Here is a 23,806-nt window from a genome sequence, read left to right as displayed (position 1 = left end):
GAGGGAGTGCAGGCTGGCATGGCGGCCTTCAACCAGCTAGAGGACGTTCTAGTCACTCGATGGAGGGACCCTGAGCTCTGCTAGGTGAAGGGGAGCGCACCTTCCATGAGTGAGGCACGCGCTGCGCACTTACCACCTCGCCGTGGGCCTTGTACAGCTGAGGAAGCATGGGCCCGGAGAGGGGCTTCACTTGGCCTGGAGCACACAGTTCCTGGCTTGAAGCCCACGTCTGTCAGACCCCAAAGCCATGGTTCCCGTGAGGTAGGAGGTTGAGCGTTGCCCACTCCCATCCCTGCTCCTGCCGCATTCGGTTGAGGAATGGTTTGGCTCTTGACTCAGCCTGCCTGGCTTTGAATTCTGACTCCGTCCCTACCTGCTGTTTGGTTGTGGTTAAGTTTACTCAACCTCTCTGTGCCTCTGTTTCCCCACGTATTCGATGGGTATAACGTGATGGTGCTTGTTATGTTGAAGCACGCCCCGTCTTTGTGAGCTGGGGGAGCCGGAGTACTCATGCGAAGATTTCCATCTCTCCTTTCTCCCCCACCCCCAACCCTCTCGGTCCAAGAGGAGAAGAGTAGTTAAGAGTTGGGAAACTGGGCAAGACGCGGCTAAGGTCTCTCTGGGGTTGGGACATTCCCCAAAGGGTACGCGGGGCCTGCTCCGGCCCCTCCTTGAGAGTGGCCGGGGGTGGTGGGGGGGACCAGGAAGCCTTACTCCCCATTGGTGCCATCCACCCTGACCTCCAGTCCCCTCTCCACTGCAGAGTGTAGGCACGTGGGCTTCTGGCACGTACCCGGTGATAAGGGCCACCCAGCAGGCAGGACGTGGGCTACGTGAGGGCCCAGTGGAGGCGGCAGCTGCCTGCCCAGCTCAAGGGGCCAAGGCCGGGAGGCTGGGCTGTGGGGTCCATTGTCTGGCCTCCCCCTTTCTGGCGAGCACAGGCTCGGCAGCAGCCGGCAGCGGGCTCTTGGCAGAAGCTCCATCCTGCTCCCCCCACGCAGGCACGCCCTGGCCTGCACGTCCTCGCCTGGGCCTCCAGCCACCATGGCACTACCCACTGCCCTGGCTACTGCCGCTGCTGGCCTCCAGGGGGCGCTGCTTGGGCGCCTGGGAAGACCTTGCAGGGTGAGGCAGGGCTTAGAGGCCTCATCGTGGGGTTGTCGGGGGCTCAGTCCACCGGGATGGGACAGACTGGGAAGTGGGCAGAGGAAAGGTGGTCCACTGGGCAGAGCGGTAGGGCGAGGTGGCCCCCTGGATAGAGCCTTGGAGAGTTATTGAAGTGTCAGGTTTGTGGATGGACGAGGGAGAAGGGAGCTAGCGCTAACTGGCAGCGTGGCTGGGCCTCCTCTCTCAGGTCTCAGCGTCCTCAGCTGAACAACGAAGGGACTGGAGAGGACCCACCTCTGGGTTCAATGTTCTGTGATTCATGGCGTCCTTGTTCTTCCTGGCTGAGCTCAACCCCAGTTGAGACTGTTGGAGACAATATGGGGCATGTCCTGAGCTGTGTCTCCCTTTTCCCTTCTCCATCAAAGTGGGGTGAGGCCTGGGGTGCCTGCAGCCCAGTGTCCTTGGGAATCATTGAGGTAAGGCCTGACAAGTCACTTTCCCCTCAGAGCCTCCAGCCCGGAGCTGGAGATATTGTCTCTGATCAACAGGTTAAAAATAACTCCCATGGGCTCTTCTCCCTCTACAGGAATGATGTTTGTGTTGGCATCTGTGGCCCCTCCGGGCCTGCCAACTTCCACAGCATGTGACGTTGTCAGGGGACTATAGGTGTGAGGAAGACGGTTGGGGGTGGGGCGGGATCCACACTGCCCTGACTTTAGGTGAAGGCATGGTGCGGGGGTCAGAGAAGGCTGGCGGGGCCACTGGGGCTGCCACGGGGCTGGGGGACACGTGATGGGCAGGGTGAAACCCACTCGTGGAAGCAAAATGATGCAGACTGCTGGTGGGGCCTCCAGGCCGGGGGTGTGCACAGCGGAGCCATCCGGTCGTGTCATACCCAATCCTTAGGTCCCAGAATCGGAATCAGGGAACCACAGGATTGTGGAGTCAAGGAGTTCTAGACTTGAAAAGAACTCAGAGAGAGACTTTCAGTCCGATTCCTGCCCAGACAGGAGAAAGATAGCAGCCTACTAGAGAATATTTATGGAGCTTGTCCTGAGGGCCAGGCTCTCAGCTGGCCTCCCCTGAATGGATCGTCCTGGTGGCTCAGTTTTGTTTTTGTTTTGTTTCAAACAGAAGAAGAAACAGAGGCACGCAATTAGATAACGTTGTCCAAAGCGGCTTCAGACTCCTCTGCGCACGATTTCCAAACCCACGCCCCAAATCATTACCTTGTCCGATTCTATAGAGCTTGGAGCAGAGGCTCAGAAGTTCAGCTGCTGGTTGGAGGTTGCTCTTAGAATTCCAAGACCCTTTTATTCATCACTCCGTCCAACAGCTCCCTGCCCTACACAGTTCATGCCGCGGGGCCGTCAGAATTCTCCTTTAGGCCACCTGGAATCACAGCGACTTTCATGTAAGGTTATTTTTTCCTCATTTCCTCATTCGCTGCTCCAAGGAGCTAGGACAACCCTCATTTCCCCTCGTAAAATCCCCTCTGCCCCCCTTTTTCAGTTTATTTATTGATTTTGAGACAGAGAGGGAGCGAGGGAGCGAGCAGGGGAGGGGCAGAGAGAGGGAGAGACAGAATCCCATGCAGGCTCTGTTCTGTCCTCACAGAGCCCAACGTGGGCCTCGAGGTCACAAACCGTGAGATCATGACCTGAGCTGAAATCAAGGGTCCGCTGCTTAGCTGACTGAGCCCCCCGGGTACCCCCCTGGGGAGTTTTAGAAAGGGCAGCCCTGTGCCTTATCTTACTTAACCCCTGAAACTCACACTGAGGGCAGACCTGTGCCTTCCTAGGCAGGACCATGCAGGATCCTGATGGGGTGGAAGGTGTGGCTCTCCCACAGCGTTTACATTACATGATCTTTAGGGTCCTAAAGGGCTGGGGTTGGTTGTTCCGGGGCGAGGGCCCCACGTCTCTTTCCCTAAGCTCACACCACGGGTTTGGTGGCCCCTCTTTGTTCCCTACACCAGGGCAGGATTTCAACAGCAGCAATAGTGAGTGCTGGGCAGTTCCCCTGTGCACTTGCCAAGGCACCAGACACAGTGAGAAGCACTTTGCAGGAATCGCCCCACTGAATCCGCATGACAGCCAGCTGAAGGGAGTTCTGCTATTATCCCCACTTTACAGGTGAGGAATCCCAGGAACATCAGAGAGGGGGTGCCTGCTAAGGGCTGTATTGACATAATACCACACTGATTCTGTGTGTTTTGAAAAAATCACTTCACACTTGTCTTGAGTTGTGAGGCCAACATAAGGCCCATTCCTAAATACAGATAGGAAAACAGAGTTGGACATGGGTAGTGGGTCAGGTTGGCCATGCTGCTATTCCCATACCGCGAAGCCTGGCTGGCTGGCTGTCACCTGAAGCATTTTTCTGGGGTATTTTTTCCTTCTGGGTATCTTTTCTCATTTCACCCACTTACTCGACTCCTCCCTCCTTTCTTTCTTTTCCTTCTTTTCTTTCTTTCTTTCTTTCTTTCTTTCTTTCTTTCTTTCTTTCTTTCTTTCTTTCTTTCTTTCTTTCTCTTTCTTTTTTCTTTTCATTCACCCATCCATCCATCCCCAGATCCTCCTGGAGCTAAGTCCTCCCAACAGGACTTCTCTTGACCATGGAGGGCATGCAGGAGGGAATGCTCTTCCTCCCCTGGGGTGCCTCTGTGGCTCAGTCAATTAAGTGTCCGACTTTGGCTCAGGTCGTGATCTCACGGTTTGTGGGTTCGAGCCCTGCGTCGGGCTCTAGGCTGACAGCTCAGAGCCTGGAGCCTGCTTCGGATTCTGTGTCTCCCTCTCTCTCTGCCCCTCCCCTGCTCACACTCTGTCTCTCTCTCAAAAATAAAGAAACATTAAAAAAAAAAAAAAAGGGAGTGTTCCTCATGGGGGGATGTCACATCCTGGGCAACTGTTCTTTATAACACCTAGCCACACGTGAATCTTGAGGTGATTCTACCAGAGGAGGGGTCTATATCAGAGTTAAGTTCCGTTTAAACAAGATAGAGATGAACTTTTTTGCTCCTTGTACTTGAAGTCTGCAAGTAAACATCCCCAGGCTGGTTTGACAACCACAGGCCGTCAGAGTCTCAGCTCCTTCTCTCTTATTGATCTGCTGGGTGTAGTTTCCATTTCCAAGGTCACTTCATTGTTCAAGATGGTTGCTGGAGCTCTAGCCAGTAGAAAGGAGGGAGAAAGGCTGGAGAAAGGCGTACCCTTTCCCTGGACCCTTCCTGGAAATTGAACAGACACTGCTCATAACCCACTGGCCAGAGCGTGATCACCCATCCACACCGAGCTGCAAGGGAAGCTGGGCACTAGGGCCTTATCCATCATGGGGGTCTGGCTGAAAACCGGGGAGGAGAAAGGAACAGTGGATGTTGGGAGACCGTGTCTGCCACAGGGCCCTTGTTTCCTTTAGTCTGCCATTGGCAGAGAGGAGGTGGGGCCTTCCCAACTCCCTTCTTCAAGCAACTCTGATTCTCTCCCTTCTCTGAAGCCTCAGTTCTTCCTGATACTTAGTACAGGCGTCCCCCACCCCCTTACCCACAGTTTCGCTTTCTGCGGTTTCAGTTACCTGCCAACTGCAATTTGGAAGCCGACGATCTTCTTTCTGATACAGAATCACAAGGTCAATAGTAGCATAAGGCTACACTGTAATGCCTTTGTAATTTCCCTCACCCCATCTCATCACCTGGGAATGTTCTCATCCCACCTCATCACAAGAACAGTAAGCATGGTACAGATATTTTGAGAGAGACAGAGAGAGAGACTACATTCACGTAACTGTTATTACATTGTATTGTGATAATTGTTCTATTTTGTTATTAGTTATTATTGTTAATCTCTTACTGCGCTTAACTGATAAATTAAACTTTAGCACAGGGATATATGTATGGGAGCAACATAGCATATGTGGAGTTCTATACTATCTGTGGATGCAGGCACCCACTAAAGGTCTTGCCAGCACCCCCCACAGATAAGGGGGGACTACTACGTTTACCGCCTGGAGCTGTTAACGGCAGCAGTGAAATTCCAAGAGTGGCTGCCTTCGGCTGTTATTCACCCACTGCAGATCCAGGCCAAGAAGTAGCTAGTCTTAGTCCCATTTTACAGTTGAAGAAATTGAGGCCCGGGGGTGCCTGGGTGGCTCAGTCAGTTACGTGTCCGACTTCGGCTCCGGTCATGATCCCGCAGTTTGTGGGTTCAAGCTCCGCGTCGGGCTCTGTGCTGACAGCTCAGAGCCCGGAGCCTGCTTTAGATTCTGTGTCTCCCTCTCTCTCCCTCTGTCTCTGTCTCTCTCTCAAAAATAAACATTAAAAAAAAAAAAAAAAAGAAATTAAGGCCCAGAGAAATTGGGTAACTTCCCTAAAAGCACCCAGCTGGGGTCCTAGCCCAGCTCTTGTGTGTTCCTTTCTTCCCCATTGAGTGTTTCCTGTAGGAGTAAATGCCTTGGGCCCTCTCATGGTCTGACAGGAGGAACTAGAATGGTCTGGGCCCCAGGAGGGGCCTGTCTGGGAGGAGAGGGCAGGCAGGGATGTGACCTCAGTCCGCAGGTGTCTCCTCAGCACTTACTCAGTGCCATGGTCAGGGAACGTGTCTGAACAGGGCCTATGGACAGGCTCGGGGATTTCTGCTGGTTGCGGGAGCTGGCCACTATGGCCACATTCCTCTATACAACTTTCCCCAGCATGTGAGCATCCTGGACCCAGTGGTGGGGAAAGGCAGGCATAGGGCAGCTCCGACCATTTTCTCTTTCTCCTGTGCCCACCCTGGTGGGGGAGGAGGCAGCAGGGGACTAGCCCCTACCCTAGCTGGCTGTTTTGGGGAGAGGGGGGGCCAGGATGTGCAACCAGTTCTGAGGGAAAAGGGCCAGATTCTGGGCTTCTCAGGCAGTCCAGACCCATCAAGGCCAACCCCTGCCTCTGGGGGAATAGTTCTATCCTTGCTTGCTGACCCCCAAGGGTGAGATCACTGCTCTGGCCTGGGGTTGGGGAAGGAACAGTGAACGTAAGCGTGGTCACAGCCACGATACGAGGTTAGTAATGTTACTGTAATAACTGCTCCCTGATCCCTAGTCAAGAGGAAAGGCTCATGAGCCATGAGTCACAGTTGACAGTGAGGCAGGCATGTGCAGCTCCAATGAGGTTGTGCTGGCGGTGGCCCTGAGACCCAGACATGACCTCTGCCCTCTGGGAGTTCCCGCCGGAAACAGGTGATGAGCAGGGAAAACAGATGTGAGACTAGGCGCCTCCACTCCCTGCCCACCTCCACCAGGAAGCCTTCCTTGATTAACTGCTTTGGCATTGCTCTGAGGTTGACCTTGAGTTACCAGCTCTGGCAAGATGGGCTCCTCGTCCCACCACGTCTGAGCACGGGGCACCTATAGGGGCAAGGGCGTGGACAGGAACGTGGCACTCGCGTTCAAGTCATTCATCATTCAACAAATGCACCAGGTGCTCGGGATATTCTGGTGACCCCCGCGCACGCAGGCTCTCACGGAGCCAGGAGAGAGGCTGAAAGCAAATAATCACACTAGTAAAAAGGAATCACAAACCAGGCCCAGGGGAGGCAGGGCTTGGGGACAGGGGGTGGGGTGGCAGTAAGGGGGCTTCCTGAGTCTGGGCCGCTCAGCGTGGGGGCCGATCCCCCTGCCAGCCCCTCCTCCGCTGACAAAGGTTCTGCGGGGAGATGGCTGGCCGACACAGTGGCACAGTGCCCGCCAATGGGGGCCGTGCCAAGCGTGATGTGATGTGTGCTGATCCCTCTCCACTCCTTACTGAAGACCAGCGTCTGCTGCCCCCGCAGCACAGGGAGCCTGGGGCGGCTCTCTCATCATGTCCGGGGGTGTTTGGGGGAGATGTCAGAGTGGGGAGAGGGATATCCTTGTGCTACGAGAGGAGGGGCTGGTCTAAAAGGAGCTCCCCACCGCAGAGCTGGTCACCCCCAGCTGACGGGGCCCCTGGTGCTGTCTGGCGCGTCAGTCCCCTCTGTGTTCCACTTGTGCCCCTGCCATGGACAGAGGAGCTGGCCCCATCGACCTTGTTGCTCCTCGCACCCCATGCTTTGGACCTCCCACTCCAAGACGTGTTGGAGACATGTTTTCTTGCCCTCTTTTGGCCCCCTCTGCCTGTTTGGGCCTCGGTTCTAAGAGAGAGTGAGGGATCCTGGGGATGAAAGGGGGCACAGAGGCAGGGGTGATGCTTCTATCCCCCAGAAATAACCAGTGCAGGCTGACTGGGCTCCGTCTCCCTTTTTCTTCTGCATCCTGTCCGCCTATCATCTGAGAGGGGGCCCACACTGGGTGGGAGGAGGTCCAAAGCCAGGGGCAGCTATCGTATTTAAATATAGGCTCTTGGGTTCTACTTACCAGGACTGGAATTTTCTAGGTCTGGAAGAGTCTTAGTTTAAAAGTCCCTCAGTATTTGTGACATCAGTAGCTGTTTTTGAGGAAAGAGCTCAGATTCTGGAGGCCGGAAGTCTTGGGTCCCGACCCCAGCCCCTCCTCTTGCTGTCTGGGTGATTTTAGACACTTATTCTCGAGGCCTTGGTTTCACATCTATAGAATGGGACAGCAAAATCTACCACGAACTAAGTGAGCAAGTGCGGATAAAACTCCAGCGTCCGGCCTGGCACACAGCAGGTGCTCGGTCAACAGTGTTCATTCTCCACGCTTTTCCAGGCTGTCTTTGGGATTTGGCTGGCTCGTTCACTTTCTGGTTAGGGTTGGAGCCCCTTGTCTCTGCTGTCACTTGGGGATCCTGGTGGGGTGAGAGAGGAGACTCAGAGGATATGCAAGGAGATGCTCCCCAGAGGCTGCTGTTGCTGGCTACAGGGGAGGGTGAGAACGCGCCCCCCCCCGCCCCCCCCCCCCCCCCGCTGCCGCCCAGTTCATCAACACAGGGTCTGTCACCTAAATATAATCACCTGAACCAAATACATAGTGCTGTGTGCCAGGTGCCGTTCTGAGCCTACTAACGAGGCAATTCTCATGGGGAAATGTTATTTCATTTTACAGACGGGGAAATCAAGGCACAGAGGGGCTACAGGTCACACAGGCCTGTGATGGGCAGGGCTGGGGCTTGAACCCAGGCAGCTGGGCTCTTAACTACTCCCTCTCTCTGGCGTCGGGCTCCCTGGAGAGAGGGATGGACTTGCCTTTCCTACACATGTCTCTGTGTGAGGGGCTGGGGCTGGGCGGTGTGCCTGGGGCTGTGTGCCTCTGGTGGGAAGAGGCAGGCCCCGGTTACCCCTCTGGGATCTCCCGGCCTCCAGTAGCTCCTGCCCATCCTACCCTGGGTGTCCCTGCTTCTCTGTGGTTGCCCCTTCCACCCTGCTGTTGCCCGCCCCTCCCAGGTCAGTGTTCACTTTCTCCAGCTGTGAGCATCTGGACCCCCCCCAGGAGCTGTCGCTGCACTCTGCTGCCGCGGGCTGCCTCAGCTTAGAGTCCAGTGATCAGGGAGAGGTGACGAGTGTCCCGTCCCGTCTGAACTCCAGCCTGACCCCACGGCCCAAGACCAGTGGCCACTGGCCACTGGCCACTGCTTGCTCAATCCTCAGGGGCTGTGGGCATGAGGGCACGGACCCTCCCTTGAGCTGCTGTTTATGACCCGGTAAATCACTCATTGTCCCCACCCTCGGCCTTAACGAGGGCCAGAGCCTACTACGACACCCCAATTAACCACACCATCTGTTTCCCTTTAAGTGGAAAGAGTGTGGCTGGTGAGCAGGAGCCCAGAGCAAGGATGCTGTGCGGTGGGCTCAGGGATGGTTTTCCTCCCCGGAAAATGACTTACCACTCTCCCCACCATCTCTACTGTGCCTAGAGGGTGGCTCTCCTCCCTCAAACGAGAGAGCCTGGGGGCCCCCCCCGAAGGACACAATTTCTATTCCACCGCAGCTGGCTTCTGCAGCAGGCTGGATTTAGGTTCAACAGTGACTCAGATGGGATGCAAGGGGGTGGGGGCCCACTGCGTGCAAGTTTCCTGGAGATTTGGGAGGCCAGATGTCAATGTCAACAAAGGTATTTGAGTGCGGGAAAGGGCAAGAGGCAAGAATGGGAAAGGGAAGCCAGTGGTTGGTGAGATCATTCCTGGGCAATCTGTGTGTATTCTTTCACTGATCCATGGGTTTTTCGAGCACTTCCCAAGTGCCCAGCCCTGATTGGGCACAGAGACGTGTGAAGGAGGGCCTTCGGGGAGCCTGGAGGTGAAGGCTCTCCCTGGAGGAGGTGTGGACTTAAGAATTAGTCCATTTCAGCTCCAGCTCTTTCCTGGGTTCAACTCCCCAGGGTAGCGTGACAGCTAGTGTGAACATTGGAGCGATGGCTTGGGGATGTAAGCTGGAGACAGGAGTCAGGAAGCATCGGGAATAGTCGGTGCAATGCATCAATGAACAAATGTTTAGGTGGGGAAATCAGAGGTCGTGTCAGAAAGCTGGGTGGCGGCATTCAGGCTGGGTAGCTGCCTGGGGAGTGTGTGGCTGAATGGACCCCCTGTCTGAGTTGGGCAGAAAGCACCTTCATTCACTTCTCCCTCAAATATGGGAGCAATCACACAGCCTGCCCACTGTCAGCATCCACTTCCGCACCACGGCAGCCATACTAGCTGGTTAGAGCCCTCCGTCCTTCCGAGTCCAGAACCAGCCTCATGCTTTTTACCTCACACACCGGTCCAGGCCCTCGCATCAGAACTGACACGAAATGAAAATCTACCTACCGTTCTGGATGGGGATTCAGACATGCACAAGGGTCTAAGGAAACTCCTAGAAGAAAACCCTCCAGAGGGAAGAGACAGTTGGGAGACAGTCTTGGCCAAGTGACAGTGCTTCGCTGTCAGAAGGCAAGCAAGGGCAGTTCTTAACAGGGCAGGCGATTGTCACCAGGATGTGCTCTGGTCTGGTTTTCTGGTAGACCCGCGTCCACATCTCAGAGACAGAGCAGGAGACGGAGCTGGGAATAAAATACGAAGCCCAGGGCGTCAGGTCTCTGTTGCGGGGAACAGGATCCATTGTGGTGAGTTTAAATGGAAGAGATTTATTCCAGAGTACGAAACTCTGCAGAACTACTGGAAGGCCAAAGACAGAGACTCAAGGTTGAACTTACAGGAACAATTCTCAATGCCCACAGATCTGGGCCCCTAAAGAGGCTGCTGTGTCTTTGGCAATCGTGAGGTCACCAGCTCCAGAACCACATGCAGTGCCATGATAGGAAGCTGCTTCTGTTGCTAGGTCCACACTGCACCTGCTGTGATCCATAGTAGTAGGTGGGCGGCATCTTTGGCCTCACCTTCTTTTTAATTTTTTTAAAATGTTATTTTAATTCCAGTGCAGTTAATATACAGTGGCATATTAGTTTCAGGTGTAGCGATTCAGCCATTCTGTATATGACTCAGTGCTCATCAGGATAAGTGTATTTTTAACTCCCTTCACCTATTTCACCCCTCCCCATCATCCACTTGCCCTCTGATGACCATATATTTGTTCTCTATAATTAAGAGTCTGAAAAAAACAAACAAACAAAAAAAGAGTCCGTTTTCTTGGTTTTGTTTTGGTTTGGTTTATCTTTCTTTTTTTACCCTTGGTTTTCTTTCTTAAATTCCACATATGAGTGAAATCAAATGGTGTTTGTCTTTCTCTGGCTTCTTTTGCTTAGCATTATACTCTCGAATTCCATCCATGTTGCTGCAGATGGCAGGATTTCATTCTTTTTTATGCTGAATAATATTCCATTGTGTATATACACCATATCTGCTTTATCCATTGATCAGTCGATGGACACCTGGGTTGCTTCCATAATTTGGCTATCGTAAATAATGCCACAGTAAACATAGGGGAGCACGTATCTCTTCAAATTAGTGTTTTCATATTCTTTGGGTAAATACCTAGTAGTATGATTTCTGGATCATAGGGCAATTCAGTTTTTTAATGTTTATTTATTATTTTGGAGAGAGAGAGACAGAAGATCTGAAGCAGGATCTGCACTGACAGCAGAGAGTCCCATATGGGACTTGAACTCACGAACCATGAGATCATGACCTGAGCCCAAGTCAGACGCTTAACAGACTGAGCCACCCGTACTCTCCAGGGTAATTCTATTTTTAATTTTTTGAGGAACCTCCGCACTGTTTTCCAAGTGGCTGCACAAGGTGGCATTCTCACCAACAGTGTAGGAGGGTTCCTTTTTCTCCACATCCTTGCCAACACCTGTTGTTTCCTGTGTTGTTGATATTAGCCATTGTGACAGGTGTGAGGTGATATCTCATTGTGGTTTCCATTTGCATTTCCCTGATGATGAGTGATGTTGAGCATCTTTTCATGTGTCTGTTGGCAATCTGGATGTCTTTGGAGAAATGTCTGTTCATGTCTTCTGCCCTTCTTTTAATTGAATTATTTGATTTTTTGGTGTTGAATTGTATACGTTCTCTATATATGTTGGATACTAACCCTTTATTGGATATGTCATTTGCAAATATCTTCTCCCATTCAGTAGGTTGTCTTTTAGTTTTGTTGGTTGTTTCCTTTGTTGTGCAGAAGCTTTTTATTTTGATGGAGTCCCAATCATTCACTTTTGTTTTTGTTTCCCTTGCCTCAGGAGACATATAGAAAGATGTTGTTATAGCCAGTGTCAGAGAAAATTACTGCCTATGCTCTCCTCTAGGATTTTTATGGTTTCAGGTTTCACATTTAGATCCTTAATCCATTTTGAGTTTATTTTTGTTCATGGTGTAAGAAGATGGTCCAGTTTCATTCTTTTGCATGAAGCTGCCCAGTTTCTCCAACACCATTTGTTGAAGAGACTGTCTTTTTCTCATTGTATATTCTTTCCTGCTTTGTCGAATATAAATTGACCATATAATTGTGGGTTTATTTTTGGAATTTCTATTCTGTTCCATTGAGCTGGGTGCTTTATTTTTGTGTGAGCACCATACTGTTTTGATTACTACAGCTTTGTAATATAACTTGAAATCTGGAATTGTGATACTTCAGCTTTATTTTTCTTTTTCAAGATTGTTTTGGCTATTTGGGGTCTTTTGTGGTTCCAGACAAATTTTAAGATTGTTTGTTTTAGGTCTGTGAAAAATGCAGTTGGCATTTTGATAAGGATTGCATTAAATATGTGGATTGTTTTGGGTAGTGTGGACATTTTAATATTTGTTCTTCCAATCCATGAACATAGAATATCTTTTCATTTGTTCGTGTTGTCTTCAATTTCTCTCATCAGTGTTTTGTAGTTATCTGAGTATAGGTCTGTCACTTCCTTGGTTAAGTTTATTCCTAGGTATTTTACTATTTTGGGTGCAATCATAAATGGGATTATTTTCTCAATTTCTCTTTCTGCTGCTTCATTATCAGTGTATAGAAATGCAATGGATTTCTGTATATTGATTTTGTAGCCTGCAGCCTTACTGAATTCCTTTGTCAGTTCTGGTAGTTTTTTGGTGGAGTTGTTAGGGTTTTCTATATATAGTATTATGTCATCTGCAAATAGTGAAAGTTTTATTTCTTTCTTACCAATTTGGATGCCTTTTATTCCTTTTTCTTGTCTGATTGCTGTGGCCAGGACTTCCAGTACTATGTTGAGTAAAAGTGGTGAGAGTGGACATCCTTGTCCTGTTCCTGACCTTAGGGGAAAAGCTCTCACTTTTTCCCCATTAAGGAGATGTTAGCTGTGGGTTTTTCATAGATGGGCTTTATTGTGTTCAGGTATATTCCCTGTAAACCTACTTTGCTGAGAGTTTTTATCATGAATGAATGCTGTACTTTTATCATGAATGGATGTTGTCAAATACTTTTTCTGCATCTACTGAAATGATCATATGGTTTGTACCCTTTCTCTTATTGATGTAATGTATCATGTTGATTGATGCAAATATTGAACCACCCTTGCATCTCAGGAATAAATCCCACTTTACTATGGCGAATAATTTTTTTAAATGTATTGTCGGATTCAGATTGCTAATATTTTGTTGAGGATTCTTGCATCCATGCTCACTAGAGATATTGGACTGTAGTTCTCTTTTTTTGTGGTGTCTTTTTTTAAATGTTTATTTATTTATTTTGACAAGAGAGACAGAGAGCACCAGTGGGGGAGGGGCAGAGAGAGAACAAATCCCAAGCAGGCTTTGCACTGTCAGAACAGAGTCCGAACCTGGGGCTTGATCTCAGAAACCGTGAGATCATGACCTGAGTTGAAAACAAAAGTTGGACCCTTAACCTGACTGAGCCATCTAGGCACCCCTTTTGTGGTGTCTTTGTCTGGTTTAAGTATCAGAGTAATGCTGGCTTCATAGAATGAATTTGGCAATTTTCCTTCCTCTTCTATTTTTTTTTTAATTTTTTTTAAACGTTTTATTTATTTTTGAGACAGGGAGAGACAGAGCATGAACGGGGGAGGGTCAGAGAGAGGGACGCACAGAATCTGAAACAAGCTCCAGGCTCTGAGCTGTCAGCACAGAGCCCGACGCGGGGCTCGAACTCACAGACCGCGAGATCATGACCTGAGCCAAAGTCGGCCGCTTAACCGACTGAGCCACCCAGGCGCCCCATCCTTCCTCTTCTATTTTTTTGGAAAAGTTTGAGAAGAATAGGTATTAACTCTTCTTTAAATGTTTGGTAGAGTTTACCTGTGAAACTGTCTGGTCCTAGACTTTTGTTTGTTGGGAGTGTTTTGATTTACTGAGTCAATTTCATTGCTGGTGATAGGTCTGTTCCCATATTCAATTTCTCCCTGCTTCACTTTAGGAAACACTTTAGCAAGTGTTTCTAGGAGTGTATCCATTTTTCTAGTTTGTCCAATTCGTTCACATATAATTTTTCATAACATTCTCTTACAATCCTTTGTATTTCTGTGGTGTTGGTTGTTATTTCTCTCTGCCATTTCTGATTTTGTTTATTTGAGTTCCACCCCCCCACCCCCCTCTTTTGTGTTATGAGTCTGGCTAGAGGCTTATCAATTTTGTTGATCTCTTCAAAGAACCAGCTCCTGGTTTAGTGATCTGTTCTAGCTTTTTGTTGTTTTCTTATCTCATTTATTTCTGCTCTAATCTATTATTTTCTCCCTTCTTCTGATTTGGGGTTTTGTTTGTTCTTCTTTATCTCCTTTAGGTGAAGTTTAGGTTGTTTATTTGAGATTTTTCTGGCTTTTTTTTTTTAAATTTTTAAAAATGTTTATTTATTTTTGACACACACACACACACACACACACACACACAGAATGCAAGCGGGGGAGAGGCAGAGAGAGAGATGGAGACACAGAATGTGAAACAGGTTCATGTGAGATCATGACCTGAGCCGAAGTCAGATGCTTAACTGACCGAGCCACCCAGGTGCCCCTGGGCCTCACCTTCTTGACCCTCTTGGCCAGCACTGCCTCAAAACAACAACAGCAAAAAGAAAAAACACCCCTGCCCCTGTCCCTGCCCCTTTTCCCAGAAAGCAGCAGCAACACCTGCAGAAGTGCAGCCTTTTAAATCTTATGCAATTGCATCCAATTGGCTGACTCTGAATTATATCCTGAATCTTGACAGCAAGGGATACTGACAAATGTAGTGTTTTGTTTATTTATTATTATAATTGTTATTATTTACTTTTCTTGTTTCTTCAGTCTAGGTGGGGCACCTAGCAGAAGGTAGAATGGATTAAGATCCAGTCTATAATGTCCCCTGCACACTGTCTCCTAGACTTCTGTAAGATGCTAGGTGCAGGCAGCTCTGTTCTTGGATTCTGCCCCAGGGAAAGGCAGAGGGCGATGCATTCTCCCACCGTAACACAGACCACTATACAGCTTTGGCACCTTGAGGGCTCAGGCACATCAACCGTGCCCTTTGTGGGTGGTCCTGGGGCGAGGTTTGGCACCAGGTCATTGCATCGGATGAGAAAACTCCTAGGCCTGTCCAGGAATGGTTGGTGGGATTTTGGAAGCAGCTGGGACCAGCAAATATTGATTATTGGGGTCTGAGTGATTTTGTTTAACTCCTAGCCAGATCTATCTTTGGAAACACTACCATGAACACCTAGGACGTGCCAGGCACTGCGTCGGGGGTTGGGAATACAGACAGGAATGGAATACGGTCCCCGCTGCCCTCTTTGTGGCTCCTTTTCCAGCCTGAGAAGAGATGTGGAAAGCAGATAAAAGGATGCCCATGGCATTGAGGGTGCACAAAGGAGAACAGGGGAGCTTCCCAGGAGAAGTGACATTTGAGATGAGTCCTGAAAGGCCAAGGATGCTGGGAGGAGGTGTGGGTAAGGGACAAGGGCACAAGTGAGAATGACAGCGGAGTCTCAGAGAGCCGGGCGTGAAGAGATGTGGGGCAGGAGACCACGTTTGGGAAACCAGACTGGGGGTTTCTCAAGGGGCGAGTCTCAGCCTCCGCATCCAGACCGGGCTGGCGTTCCTGTGCTGGGCACCTGTGTCTGGCCAGTGCTGCAGTCTGTTCCCTGCTCTCCTCAGGCTGCAGGATGGGGTTTGCTGCCTCTGCTCGCATAGACTGCTGGGAATGACTCACGGTTGAGGAGGAGCCGGGGAAGCCACGGGGCCTCTGCCCAGGCTGGAGGCTATGTGGAGGCCTCTCCCCCAGGGGTGGTGGCAGCGGAAGAAACTAGCCCATGTGGACAGGGTGGCCCCTGTCACTCTGCTCTGGGCCTCAGAGGGAGTTAATGGAACCCCTGCCCCTGGCTCCCTCCCCCAGTCCTCCTTGGGCTCTGCGTCCCTCCAAGGCAGGGCTACCCCTCCCTCCCTGCATCCCACTCCATCCTGACGGCCAGCCTCCCTGGCTTGGGTGGTTAAGGGTACCGGTGGTGGGGTCATTACAGGACACCGCTGCCCGAGGGTCAGAATAGAGGAGGCCCAGCTGTCAGCTGGAACCCATCAGAAGCCCAACCAAGTCCTGGCAGCAGGCGGCAGCGGGGAGGGCAGCTAATGGGAAAGGTGTCCCTGTAGCTGCAGTTTCTTAACCCTTGCCACCCCCACCCCCGTCACCAGGGTGTGTCCTGAGATTTTCCCACGGTGACAGGTGACTCCAGGTCCCTCATTCCTCAACCCAGGTTGTTGGGAGGGGGCTGGCTTAATTTGATGGAGAGACCCTGCCCCTGCCTTAGGGAAGGGAATGAAACAACGTAGCTCTTGTTTTCAGGGAGACCTTAGTCTTTTGGAAAAAATGTAGTTCAGAGCTAGTCTGAAGGGGGAGACACAGCCCTGCCCCCAGGGAGCCCCAGTCTGAGGGGAGACACAGCCTTGCCCTCAGGGAGCCCCAGGCTGAGGGGGGAGACACACAGCCCTGCCCTCAATTTGCTCAGCGTCAGAGATGGGAGAGGTTTTGTCTTCTTATGAAACTAAGACATCCATATAATAGCACAACTTTTGACTTTCTTTGAGATTTTGTGAAGAACCAGCAACTCGAACACACATCCACGTCCTCTCAAAATCTGGGAACGAGGCGTCTGCAGATCCAGATTGCCGTCACTAGGGGACAGGTTTGCCCTGGTTGCCCTCTGAGGGCCAGCTGCCCTCCTCAGCCACCTGCTTTTCTAAGACCTCTCCTCCTCCCGAAAACCACTCAGCGAGTGGGTTATTTTCAGGAGCTCATTCAACTCCTTCTTTGGTATCCACGTAACTTATGTAACTCATGGCTTTCAATTAACAATTGAAGTGGGCGAGCAAGAGCACAAAAGGAAACATGTCTACGTGCAACTGGCCTTTCTTCAACTGCGTGGTTTAGATGTCCGTGATTTATTTTCCACAATTAGCGGCTGGCCTTCTCCCAGCTTCTCTCTCAGTTCTGATGGTAGGACCCGCCGCTGGCTGGGCACGGCAGCCTGGTGAAGCTGTCTGAGGGCACCCTTTCCTCTGCTGGGATCACCCAAGCGTTCGGGCCTCTTGGTTACTGGACTGCCCAGGGTAATTATAAAGCTCTCCAGGGAGAGAGGTGGGGTCCGGGCTGGCAGGCAGGCCGAGGAGGAAAGGCTCAGAAGTGCCGGTGCTTTTGCGGGACTTTGCTGTACTCTTCGGCTTTAGGCAAGTTATTCCACCTCTGGGGCCTCAATTTTCTCATCTGTTAAATGGGAGCGAGCAATGGGGTTAGGTGGTCCCTAGAGTCCCCTGTGCCTGGACTTTGATGCTCTTGCCTGCTTCCTTTCCCACCCCCACTCTGGGCTCTCCCAACACCCTGTCACGGTGACGGTGGGTGCGTTAGTCACAACCTTGGTCGGCAATCGATGCAATCAACAAGCGTACCACCAGGCAGCCTTGTGCGGTGGCCGAAGGGCTGCTGCCCGCATTTTTTTCCCAGCCTTAGGCTGGCACTCTGATGCCTGAGGATGGTGTGGGTCCACAGCCCAGGGAGGCTGTTGGGTCACATTTCCTGGAACCCTGAGCTGGCTTCTGGACTCCACCCTAAAGGAGCCCCCCCGGCACAGTGAGCTGAGCACGTACAGGGGGCTGGAGACACGTGAATGCCACGACCATCAGATATGTACTGAGCCATGTCCTGGGTTGGGCAGGGGGATGACTTAGATGAGCGGGTGGATGTGGCTCAGTTCTTCGTGATTTTTAGAGGCATGTACGTGGGCTCTGATGTCAGTCTCCGGGTTCAAATCTTGGTCTCATGCTGCCTTGGGCAAGATACGGGGCATATATCTTGGTTCGTCCACCTGGAAAATGGGAATGCTAATAGACGTACACCAACAGGTAAGGATTGGATGAGTCGGTCAATATGAAGTGTTTAGAGCCCAGGGTGTGATTATGACAACTTTTGTTTCCTGAGCACCAACTCTGTGCCAGGAAGTGTCATGACATGTGGTGTAAACCAAATCCCTTACAGGGCAGGAGAGAGATCGGTTCTGGCTTGGCTGAGGAAAGAGGCCTCAGGCAAGTGTTGGTACCACAGTTCGGTCTTGAAAGATAGAGCTAAATACAGAGATGGCACTGGGCAAGGGCATTCCGCGAGGAGGGGACAGCATGAACAAAAGCATGGAGGCAGGCAGGCAAAAACTGTGTTGAGGGCAATCCGAGAGGGCTGGAGAGATTACAGTATAAGGGACATAAAATTGGAAAGTGGACTTTAGCCAGGGGAACCCCTAGAGCATGGAATGAGGCCTTTCTCCTGTAGGCAAAGGGGACCCCAGATGGTTGTTGGGCGAGGGGATCCTGTGGGGGAGGTGAGGCTGTTGTATTTTTTTTTTAATGTTTATTTATTTTTGAGAGGGGGCGGGTAGGGGCAGAGAGAGAGGGAGACACAGAATCCCAGCCATCAGCACAGAGCCTGATGAGGGGGCTGGAAGGTACGGAACCAGAAGATAGTGAGCAGCTGAGCCAAAGTCAGTCGGATGCTTAACCGACTGAGCCCCCCAGGCGGCCCCGAAGCTGCTGTATGTTAATGAGACAGCAGGACCAGTTTCCCTGGACGTTTGAGATCAGCGATAAGAATGACAATAGGAAAACTCTCTTTTTGCAGATTACAAAGCCCATGGGGAGTGCTTTCAAGGCCACACCTTGGCTGACAACCAGGAGAGGTGAGTTAAGCAGGGGTCATCACCTTCACTTTATAGATTGGAGGATGAGGGCTCCTTCAAAGTCACCCAGCGTAGCCCAGCAGGGGCCAGGAGGGCTCTAGGTCCCCTTCGGAGGCTTCCGCCCTGTCTTTAGGGCTTCGAAGGCCTCTAAGTGTGTGTGCGTTGTGGGGGGCATGAGAGTGCCTGCGCCATGAGCCACACCCCCCCTGCCCCTGCTCCCCTGTCAAGCCAGCGCTGGGTCTGCTGCACTTCTGGCTCACTGTGGTGGGTGGGGGAGGGGGAGACCTGTCCTGAGCACACGGTAGGTGGGCATCTAAACCCCTGCAGATAGGTACTGAGAACACTGGTGAGTTGAGTGGGGCTGACTGAGCCACTGCCAGGAGGTGTGGGAGGGGGACAGGCAGGTCGCCAGGGGGTCAGGTGTGTGCATACATAGCCCTGCCCTGACAATAAGCCCTTTGCTTCCCTAGAAGCCCCAGCTAAGCAGCAGCCAAGGAAGATGGGTAGAATGGGTGGAAGCTTCCATTTGCTTTCCTGCCAGACTTCTCTGGGCTCCTGCCGCAGGGCCAGGAGTCTGGCTTCTGATGTCTGATCTTAGCTCTTTCCTCTCTTAGGATCCCACCTGCTTGGCTGACATGCCCTCCCCTTCCACGCTGGGGGCTTCCTGCTCTGATGTTCATTTTCCAGGTCCTGGAGTTCCCCAGCAGAGCCTGGGGGTGAGGAAGGAAATCGTAGAGCCCTGGCTTCCTGAGCCCTGCCCATGCCCCCCTGACCAGACCAAGTTCATCTACCTTTCTAGGGGATCCAGCCCAGGGCACGCCGCTTGGCACAGCCTAGGTAGCATATGTTGGCTCCGTCTGCCAGGGCCTCACTGTTCAGGGGAGTCTAGGAGCCCTCAGGGGACCAATAGCGAAGGCACTGAAACAGGCACATCATAATATAAATCCAAGAGCAGCCCCAGCAGAGAGCTTTTCAGGGGTTTGGACCAGGTGAGTGGAGGCAGTCAGGGGACTTCCTGAGGCGGGGTCCCTGATTGGAGCTGAGCTTTAAAGGGTGTGGGGCTTGGAGAGGGGAGGGGTGATTCTTCCCAGAGATAGGGAGCCGGCCTTCATAAGCTGCACACGGCAATGGTTGAGGGGAAGAGGGGAGGGGTGTGGGCATGCATGCCCCAGCCAGCCCTGGAAGATGTGTGCATCATGGCCCTAAAGGCTGGGCAGATATGGACTGTTTATTCATTCACTCATTCATTATTCATTTGCATTTACCTAGTACCTCCTCTATGCCAGGTACTGTGCTTGGGACTGAGCACTTAATGACAAGCAGGATAGATGTGTCTTTTCCCTCCTGGAGCTCCTGGCTCAGATGGAAGGCTGATGAACAAACAGGCCACCCCAACATACCGATCAGTGCCAGGAGGGGAGAGATAGGGGGCCCCAGGAGAGCAAAGAGGGGGCGGGGCAAAGACCCGCAGGCTGATGAGTGAGCTGGGAAGGGGGGCCTGGAAGGAGAGGAGGCATCCTGGGATGCGTGTGGGGAAGGGCCTCTCTGTGGGGCAAGATCCGTGGCCTGAGGGGGGGGGGCAGCGGAGGTGAGGTATAGTGGCAGCAGGGACCAGGTCTCACGAGTTGTGCTACATTGAAGAATTGTCCGGAGGGCACTGGGAAATCTTTGACAGGCTTTGGGCGAGGGCTGGACGGGATTTGACTTGTGTTTTGGAAAAATCCCTTTGGCTCAGATGACAATCAGGTTGGAGGGCGCCAGAAGGAAGCCCTGTACCGTGTTTAGCTCCAGAACAAGGAGGAGCGCCTCTTGGACACAAGCCCCATGAAGGCAGGATGGTGGCCTTCTTGTTGGCCCACAGGGCCCCGGGGAGTGTTGCCCAAGTCCCAAAAGGGAGGCCATGTGGGGTCCCGGGTGATGGCTGGTCTTCTCGTCCACGGGGTCCCTTCCTCCGGCTGAGGTGTAGCCACTGCAATCGTGGCCCAACTCTCTGGCACCATGGGGGAGAGTGGGCCCCATTCTGGGTGGAGGCTGCCAGAAGCGGGTGGGAGACCTCTTGGATGAGGCAGGGAAGAGCCAGTTGTCAGAGAAGGAGATGCTTTGCATTAATCCATTAATACCTGCATCCCCGTTCCCCCCCACCCCCCACCCCTACCAGGTGATTAGTTTGGCCATTAAGAGTAAAACCAGGTAGTTCCCATTGCTTGGGAGATGGGGATGTTGGGAGGGAGAGTAGCTTACCCCAGAGTAAGCCCAGCTTGTGAAGAGGGCTGATGGAACCCCAGGGATGGGAGAGGAAATGAATGTCATGGTCAAGGGGTGTGTGGAAGGATGAGCTGGACTTCTAAGGCTTCCTGCCCTGGGAAAGATGGCGGCCTCTGGGGCGATCCTCTGCACCTGAGCTCCTCTGTAGGCCGCCTGTGTGGGCTAGGGGATAGGATGGATGTCAGTGATTCAGGAATCTTCCTTCTCCTCTGCTTCCCCACACAACCCTCTCTTCCAAGGGGAGAGGGGAATGGGAGGGCACAGGAGGTCTGTTTGGCCGGGCCCCCAGTTCAGCCAGGCCTGGGAACCCTGCCCAAGGCACCCGAGACAATGCCGGGAATGGAGGCTGGCCTGGCCAGAGGCAGGCCCCGGGAGGGGGCAGGAGCAGTGTCCACTCCATTCACAGCCCTGGCCCTGTCATGGCATGGTGGCTCTCAGCACCACCCCCGACTCTTGGGCTCCCTGCCCGGTCCCAGTCTTCTGCCCACCCACCCCTTGGCAGCTAGTAGCCATGCCATTCTCCCAGAAGGCCCCTCTCCTGCCCAGCCTGGTCCTAACCCCTGGGGGATGGGTGCGTATGTGGGTGCATGTGTATATGCCTGTGTGAGTGTGCCCCAGGGTGTGTGTGTGTGTGTGTGTGTGTGTGTGAGTGTATAACAGTAGATGAGTGAGTGCATGTGTGTATGAGTGTTGGTGCTCATGTGTCTATGGGTGTGTGAATGTGTATATGAATGTGCGTGAGTGCATGTGTGTAAGTGGTGCGGAAGCCATGACTCGAGAAGCTCTGCCCTCTCTCCCTAGCCTCCCCGTCCCCCAGCCATTCCCTAGGGATGCAGTCCAGCATTTCTCAGGACAGCCTTCCTTCAAATGGTTCACCCCCTGCCCCACCGGTGCCATTTACTTTTCCCACCCACACAGCCTTGTATTCAGTGTGGAAAAAGCATCCCCATCTCTGGGAGCCTCCTTCTTCTCTAGAACTTGGGAAGGACCCTGCGTTTCCTCCACCTGGCCAGCCAGAGTTCCGGGGGAGACGGGCCCCGCTTCTGGGACTCTAGGCTTGGTGGGGTGGTGATGGAGATAGGCTTCCCAGTTCCCAGCCCCGAGCCTGGCCTGGATTTCCCTGGAAGGGACACAGAGGGGGAGCTCTGGCTCACAGGAGAACTGGGATTTGGTTATTAAACCAAGTTGCAAGTTCAGTCTGCTTTCCGGCCAAATTTTCTTCCCGCCTCCCTTTCTCCTCAAGATAATAGAAATATCCGGGAGAGGTTCCTTTCCTCCCTGGCCCTGCTATTGGCCAGGCCCTTGTCATGGCAGGCACACCCCCTGGGCCTCGGCCAACTCCACCTCACCCCCACCCCACAAGAGGGAGCAGTTATATCAGCAGCTCTCTCCAGCTCCAGTCCTCTCTGGGAAAGGCCTCTGATCCATTCCCTGAAAGGACTGTCTCATCCTGAAGGAAAGATGTCATCCCTGGCCTGGCCTCATGACCTCTGACTGTCCCTGACCCTGCTAGCAGCAGGGATTGGTTCCGGTAACATTATGTCTGGACTTCAATCCTGGTTTAGCCACTTTCCAGCTGTATGATGTTGGGCAAGTCACTTAACCCTTTCTGGGTCTCAGTTTCCCAATCTGTAACTGGGGATGACAATAGCACTGCCTTTATAGGTTTGTTCTGGGGATGCAATTAGTTAATTCAATTAGTTAATATTCATACGGGACTTGTGCTTTATCTTGCACTATATAAATATTGGTCAGCTAAATAACCACTTCCCTAAATGATGGCTAAGGAATAGGTGGATGGATGGGTCACTGACCCTCTGACTCCCAGCTTCCTGCCTCAGCTCTTACTCTTTCAAGAAATTTGTGTTTTTAATGTTTATTTTTGAGAGAGATAGACAGAGACAGAGCATGAGCGGGGGAGGGGGAGAGAGAGAGAAGGAGACACAGAATCCGAAGCAGGCTCCAGGCTCTGAGCTGTCAGCACAGAGCCCGACCCGGGGCTCGAACTCATGAACCGTGAGATCATGATCTGGGCTGAGTTTGGATGCTTCACCGACTGAGCCACCCAGGCGCTTCACTCTTTTTTTTTTTTTTTTTTTTTTTTTTTTTTTTTTTTAAGTAGGCTTCACCCCCAGCACAGAGCCCAATGCAGGGCTTGAAATCATGACCCTGAGATCAGGACCTGAGCTGAGATCAAGAGTCCGATGCTTAACCGACTGAGCCACCCTGGAGCCCCAATGCTTATTCTTATCCTGGCAATTAGCCATTACCCCACATGGACCCCAGGAGTCTCCGCCTTCTGCCCCCTTCTTCAGGGTCGAAACCCACCCTACCATTTAGCCCTGACAATGGCACTTGATCTCCTGGGACAGGGATATCACAGCAGAACATGGAGTCCGGTGGGGGGGGGGGGGCTTGGGGTGCTCAGAAGAAAGTCTCTTACCCTGGCCTGTCTCCCCACTGCTCTGTGGCCACAGCAACCCTCCCCCGAAGGTGGCCTGAAGGAGAAAGAGGTGCCATGTGGCAGGTGTCTCTGCAGTGTCTTCTAGGTCTTTGCTGCTCTGGGGAGAGAGAGCGGCAGCTTTGCTTACTGGCTGGAGAATCTAGGTTTTGGTGTGAAGACAGGAAAGATTCACTCGTGGAAACTCACCCACCTTCCTGAAACAATGATCCTCATCCATGACCAGCAGCTTACGCCGGGATGGGGCAGTAGTTGGGGGTGGGGGTGGGGCTGTGCTCTACCTGGCAGGGGTGGTAGAGGGCTTCTCTGTCCTCCTGACCCCCCCCGCCCCCCGGCTTCTCCCGCCTCCCCAGTCCCTGATCCCACTGGAGGGAGAGATCTCAGCCTTACCTGGTTTCCTCTACACCCCTCCTTCTCAAAGGCCACGTGGAGTCTTGGCCAGCCAAGAGCCCCAGGTACCCCACACTGC

General features: G+C 52.3%; 1 long non-coding RNA gene across 1 annotated transcript in view; it reads left to right on the top strand.

The window, feature by feature from the left end:
- The window catches only part of LOC131514273 (uncharacterized), a 32,915-nt gene extending 13,344 nt beyond the window's left edge, over window positions 1-19,571 (top strand). Inside the window, exons 2-3 of the long non-coding RNA XR_009263003.1 lie at window positions 18,554-18,611; window positions 19,226-19,571. This is a non-coding gene — a long non-coding RNA (uncharacterized LOC131514273). The remainder of the gene's footprint in view (window positions 1-18,553; window positions 18,612-19,225) is intronic.
- Window positions 19,572-23,806: the final 4,235 nt, after the last annotated feature.

The sequence above is a fragment of the Neofelis nebulosa genome, chromosome 6 (genome assembly GCF_028018385.1).
Source record: "Neofelis nebulosa isolate mNeoNeb1 chromosome 6, mNeoNeb1.pri, whole genome shotgun sequence".
NCBI lineage: Eukaryota > Metazoa > Chordata > Mammalia > Carnivora > Felidae > Neofelis > Neofelis nebulosa.
This window is presented reverse-complemented; position numbering and strand designations above follow the sequence as displayed.